General features: G+C 36.5%; 1 long non-coding RNA gene across 1 annotated transcript; it reads right to left on the bottom strand.

The window, feature by feature from the left end:
- Positions 1–2,312: 2,312 nt before the first annotated feature.
- Positions 2,313–5,843, bottom strand: LOC106050711 (uncharacterized). Its single transcript, XR_008774456.1, has 4 exons — positions 5,687–5,843; positions 4,322–4,633; positions 3,077–3,201; positions 2,313–2,826 (listed from the first exon to the last, which is right to left on the bottom strand). It is a non-coding gene; the product is annotated as an uncharacterized LOC106050711 (long non-coding RNA).
- Positions 5,844–6,492: the final 649 nt, after the last annotated feature.

Below are 6,492 nucleotides of genomic sequence, written 5' to 3' on the forward strand. Positions count from 1 at the left end.
AATTCAAATTCAAAGCTTTATATCTTCTGGTTTCAACACAAACTATTATAAATAATGTATTATATATATATATCATGGGCGTAGCCAGGATTTTTTTTCGGGGAGGGTTTTGGGGGGGATTTTTTTCTCCCCCCCCCCCACCAAGCCCACCCTCTTCCCCCCACGAACAAAAAAATATATTTATTTATGTGTGTGTGTACATCATCTTTATTACATTCTGACCCTTCATTCTTTCGGAAGACGTTTATTGTGCCCTAGAATAGATTTTTCCTGAAGTTAGTGAAAAAATTGTAGATTCCCCGCCTGTGCCAGCAAGGGTGTCTGGGGGAGCGCTAGGAGCTTCCCAATCGCGGGGCGTCAAACGCGATTTCTGGTATTGAAAGCCAACAAAATGCATATTCTGAGGTATCTACAGTGTATTTTCCTGCTTTTAAAAAAAGTTTTGTTTCAAAAAACTAATTTGCTATTCTTACTGACTTAGACCCTCCCGCGCCGTTCGGCGCATTTGCCGTCAAGCTGTTTCCATAAAAATCTGTCACTGGTAATGTCTGAAGCCTCTTCCCACCTGCTCTGAGGACCTCCATGAATGTGTGGCGCTAAGTGGTACTAGGATGTCATCGCAAATCTTCTTATGCGTAATTCATTTTGTCGGAGAACATGACCCTCAAACCTTATGCGACGCTCTATCACAATCTTACTAAGGGGTCGACTCCCACTTCGGCATAGGATTTTCTTGATTTAGACCCGATCTCTATAACTGACTCCTAAAATCTGTCTTAGCCATCTTTGTTGAGCCACATTTAGTGTTTTTCAATTTCGGCAGATGACTATTCACTGCACTTTATTAATGGAGCCCCGCCACTGGTAGAAATGTGTAACTGTAGTTTGTTTTAGAATAATATTGAAGATAGAGGTTTTCCACCTCAAAACACTCTGTAGAGGAATTTTAAACTCAAAACCATCTGGAGGGGTTTTAAACTTTTCAAAAAGCCATATGTAGGAGAGGGGTTTAAACATAAAACCCCAATACGCTACGCTCAAATAATTTTAGTGTTTAATTTGCTTTTTTTATATTGAAGAGGTATTTTTTAGCATCAAACCCCTCAAGGGGGGGGGGGTTAAACTCAAAACCTCTTTTGGCAATGCTCGTAGCATTTTGAGTGCTTAATTTGCTTTTTTTTCTTACACTGAAGATGTATTTTTTAGCTTCAAACCCCGCTGGCGTGGGGTTGAAACTCAAAACCCCTTTGGCTACGTTCATAGATTTTAGAGTGAGTAATTTGCTTTTTTTTTATATAATGAAGAGGTATTTTTTAGCTTCAAACTCCACTAGAGGGGAGTTTAAACTCAAAACCCCTATGACTACACTCATAACATTTTGAGTGTATAATTTGCTTTGTTTTTATTATTAAAGAGGTATTTTTTACCTTCAAACCTCGCTGAAGGGGGGTTTAAACTCAAAACTGATTCAAAACCCATTAAGCTACGCTCATAACATTTTGAGTGCGTAATTAGCTTTTTTTTTTTTTATATTGAAGAGGTATTTTTTTTAGCTTCAAACCCTGCTGAAGAGAGGTTAGAGGGGGGGGGGGTAAACTCAAAACCCCTTTGGCTACGCTCATACAATTTTGAGTGTGTAGTTTGCTTTTTTTTATATTGAAGAGGGGTTTTATCGTAAATTGTCGTTTGCATTTTTTGTTTGTTTTGTTTTATAGAAGAGTGGGATTTAACTGCAAAAACCCCTGGTAGGGGTTTTTAAACTCAACCCCCCCTGGTAGGGGGTTTTAAACTCAAACCCCCCTGGTAGGTGGTTTTAAACTCAAAACCCCCTGGTAGGGGGTTATAAACTCGACCCCCCTGGTAAGGGGTTTTAAACTCATAATCCCCTTGGTTGTGCTGGGGCAAGTGATGGTTTAGTATTAAAATCTCACCTAAAATAAACAAAATCAAAGCAAAAAATCAGTCACTAAATTCCGATCCCCCCCCCCCCGCAGGGGGGGGATTTCATTTCGGGGGGGGTTTGAACCCCAAGAACCCCCCCCCCTGGCTACGCCCATGATATATATGTATATTTACCACATCAATTTTACAATAATTTTTATTTTATGGATACCAGCCTGCTAGAGGAGTGGATAACAGAAAGGCCAAAACTCAATTTTCTATTTAGGAAGATTGGATAACTTGCCTTACTCCAGACCTAGCTTCTACAACAAACAGCATTTATATATTTTACTTCCTGATAACTCATCATCTTTTTTTTTTTTTTTTTTTTTGTAATGAATTCTTTATAAATAAATAAAAGTGTACTCAAGTTACAGGCAATCAGAGAGGATTGTTGAGCTGAATATAAATCACGGAATGATATTCCCAAAGCGAGGATTCCGTATATCATCTCGTATGAGGTTAGAAAACTTGACTTATCTCCCTTGTATGATTTCAACATTTCAAAATAGCTTGAAAACTTATCTGAGTATTGATTCTTATTTACACATCATTTTTTTTTTATTACATATCAAAACAATTTTCCATAAAATAAGGTATGGTATATTTAAATCTAATTCCAATAGCCACACTCTTTAAATTAGAAAATATTTAGTCTTAGCTTCCCTGTGTTTAAAAACAAAAGGGAAATAATTCATTATGAAGCAGGGAGAAAACGAGTGCGTAGTGTCAGACGTTCTCTGAGTTCTGCACTTCCATCAAAGGAATGAGACTGACCACGAGGGAACAGTTGGTCCCAGGTTTGAATCCTAGTGAGGACTTGGATTTTTAATTTCGGGATCTTTAGGGCGCCTCTAAGTCCCTCCATCTCTTTTAAACCCGAACCTGAAAGAATAAATACATACAGTAAATTAGATTCTGATACAGTACAGTGGAAAATTAATGTTGATAAAAAAAAACTAACCAACTATTTACTTTAAACTAGTGAATTCTAGCTCTCACTCTCTAAGTCTTTAACTTCAACTGATCCCAACTGCAACTGTCTACAACTGACTAAAAAACTATCTTCATTATAATCTCGTCCCCAAAACTTCTATAACCATTCTCCCAAGCCCACGCTCTCTTCAGCCTTCACCTTTAGTTTCCAGCCTTTTAGTCTTCACTTAACTCAGGCACGTGGATCTGCACTCATGATCGTCTGAACATGCGACGTCAGAATCTTGCGACTAGCCTTGACCTACAAGCTGAAGCGTGGCACATCTGAAGTGGATAACAATTTAGGAGCTAGCAGTAGCTTGCAAAAAATGCTAACAGTTTTAGAATCATGCCGTATCAAAGACATTCTGAAATCAATCAAGATTTTAGTTTCACGGTACATTCAGTAGAATTGAATCAGGACTAGACTTTTGCTTTAGATAATTCCCACAGATCACTTAATCACACTTAGGGACATCCAACATGGACATTTTAATGTTCACATTTTTGTTGTTTCTAAAACTCGCAAGCACCCCCCGCCCATTGCCCTTTTCAAAATTTGTATTTTTAAAAATCTTTTGTCGTCTAAATGAATTTTGCTTGCCCTTATAAAATTTGGTATAAAAAACAAAACAAATAAAGATTGGTATATATTGAGCTATTTGAATATTTCACCTACACATTGATGAAGGTCTAAACTAGTCTAAAGCTACAGCCTGCAGTGTAGTTCTTGACCTACATTAAAACCAGTGGAGTAGCTAGCGTGGGGGAGGGAAATCCATTTTTTTTTCATTAAATATTAAGCCAATTCCTTGTTATTTAGCTATTCATGTTGTCATGTAAATTAGTGACCATGTTTCATGTATTCCACACATTAGGCCTATATATCTATTAAGTAAATTTCATTATGCCGAATGTCAAAATGCAGGGGCCCCTAAAGAGGCCAAACCCCCCGGGCCGCCAAATCCTTTGCTACGCCACTGATTGAAACATTTTTTTTCTTTGTATATGTCTTGTAAGGTTATTCGCTAAAATCTAATAATAACTCGAAAATTTTGTCTGCAGGGAGGGTGGAGAGGGGGAAGGGTCGGGTTAATTCGTTTATTACTTCGTCTGCGCTTTTCTCGAAGGTAGTCTAACCCTCTGTATATATTTTTTTTAGGAGGGGGGGGGGTGTGTTAGGGTTTAAGGACAGGAAATGGAAAATACTCAGATGGAAGAAACGGTTTAGAAGCAGATTATTTGAATGTAGACATTCAACTGTGGTAGCTTGATACAGCTTCAAAATGTTTTTTATTTATGTTTTAAAAATTTTGAAAGAAAAAAACACAAAACTTGCTAGTCAAATTTTAATTGCTAGTAAGAATATCCGTCTTAAGGAGATCTATCGCACAATCTGTTATACCTGTTCACAGTAGCTTTTCTGAAGTCATTCTTCACAAAGTTATGGATCTGATACTGGACATCAGACCGGCCTCAGCATAGCTGACCACAGTAAAGCAACTTCCTGACGTTTTTTCATAGGCACGTCTTCTGGACATCTTCGTCGATTCGCAAACTATGAAATAATGTTGAAATCAATAGGCCTACATTAAAACTGACTTCTAGATAGACGTGCCTCTTATGTATCCACTTCCTGTTTCTCCATCTTTGGAAATCAGCAACAACAAACTTGCACAGCATAGATGTCCACACACACACACAAGGAGGTCAATCACTGAACAAGACAAACAAAAGATTGAAATCAGTTCACAAAATAAATAAATAAAAACTATAGTCTGTGACGTTTCACTGCGACACATAATCCCCCCTTAAAGGCATAGACATACAGGTTGGAGAACCTGATAGATTTAATAATGTACATTTTACTTGATATTATATGTGATATTTCAATACAACTTGATAACACAAAAAAAAACAACAAAAAAAAAACCCTTAGAGCTATTTATTTATTTGTTATTGTTGTCATCAGAGTTTAAAAAAAATATAGACATAGCTTTAAAATGAACTGTCACAAATAAAAACTACAGTTCTAAAATGCAAGAAGTATTTTGAAATATAAATTCAAATAAGTCTAAATTAGAGACTGCACAATAAACGATACATTTCTATATGTATGTTATTTGTTACAGCTGCAGACACTAGAGGCGCGGTGGCTGAGTTTGGCTTCCGAACAGAGGGGGCCCGGGTTCGAACCTTGGTGAAGACTGGGATTTTAGGGCGCCTCTGAGTCCACCCAGCTCTGACATAGGTTGGGAAAAAGTTGGGTCATAGGAACAGTTTACCTTTACATCATGTACCCTATAGGCCGCATAGCCCGAGAGGAAACTGGACTAGTCACTATATCTGTATATGGGAATACAAAAGCATAGCAAAAAAAATAAATATTTATCTAGATCTAGATACCAGTTCAATGGAAAAAAATTGTCCAAACGTGTAACAAATTAAACACGTCATACTATTTCTCTAAACAAAATCTCATCATTTTATTTATTACTATACCTCTATTCAATTTGTAACTTCGTGGAAACTTAAAAAAAAAAAATCTAAAACCTGGGTAGGTGAATACTGATCTAAAAAAAACCGCTTTTCCTAGAAATTTAACGTTTGATGTATATCGCTGAGAAAAGATTTACTAGCTCGTATGCCACACTGGGAAAAGTGTACAAAGAAATAAATTTAAATTTGGCTAGAGAACGGGAAAAATATTATCTCGAACGTCTTCGGGTACTTTCGCATTTATTCATATTGCTATAACTAAGCAATTAACCTCAACGAAAGTGATATAAAACAGAACGTTTAATAATCAATTATAAACCAGTACTAGAGCCAAACTTAGAATCACATCTCAGGCCTTCTTGTTTACATCGCTAATCATCGGCCATCTTCCTTCCTCTGTTCTCTATCATGTCCTCTGGTACACAATGTCGCGCCAAATGACAGTGCGCAATGGAGAGTCATAACAATATGCATAATAAATTAAAATTTAGAACATTTGAGCATCGTTTTCTAAGTCTAGATGGAAAGGCTTATCATTCGAATATTATAAAGTCTAGTAAGTCCATACATTCGCTTAACCAAGATTCTTTCGGAGCTATTTTTAAATCTAACATTGATTAGTTATTATTTCCTTGTTTAATTTATCAAATTAGTTGTTTTTTTAATCCAAAATATAAATTGCTAACTGTTTTTTCCCAGATAAAAGTAATTAGATTCTTCAATATGCCGGTAAGTCTATTCTCTAATATAAAAAAAATATCTATTCCCTCTTTCTCTCCGGACCTTTTTTTTTCAGATTATAATGATTTTACTTTACAAAAACAAATTCATTGTATTAACTGTTACTAATCGATTTACATGACTAACATTTACAAGTAAAGTCCACCACATGGGCGTAGCCAGGATTTTTTGCGGGCGGGAAACTGTATATGTGTGTGTGTGTAAGTGTGTGTGTGTATACACATAATTAATCTTTGTTACATTCTGACCCTTCATTCTTTCGGAAGACGTTTATTGTTGTACCCTACTATACATTCTTCCTGGAGTTAGTGGAAAAATTGTAGACTCCCATCCATT

Source organism: Biomphalaria glabrata, chromosome 13 (genome assembly GCF_947242115.1).
Source record: "Biomphalaria glabrata chromosome 13, xgBioGlab47.1, whole genome shotgun sequence".
In the NCBI taxonomy this organism is placed as follows: domain Eukaryota; kingdom Metazoa; phylum Mollusca; class Gastropoda; family Planorbidae; genus Biomphalaria; species Biomphalaria glabrata.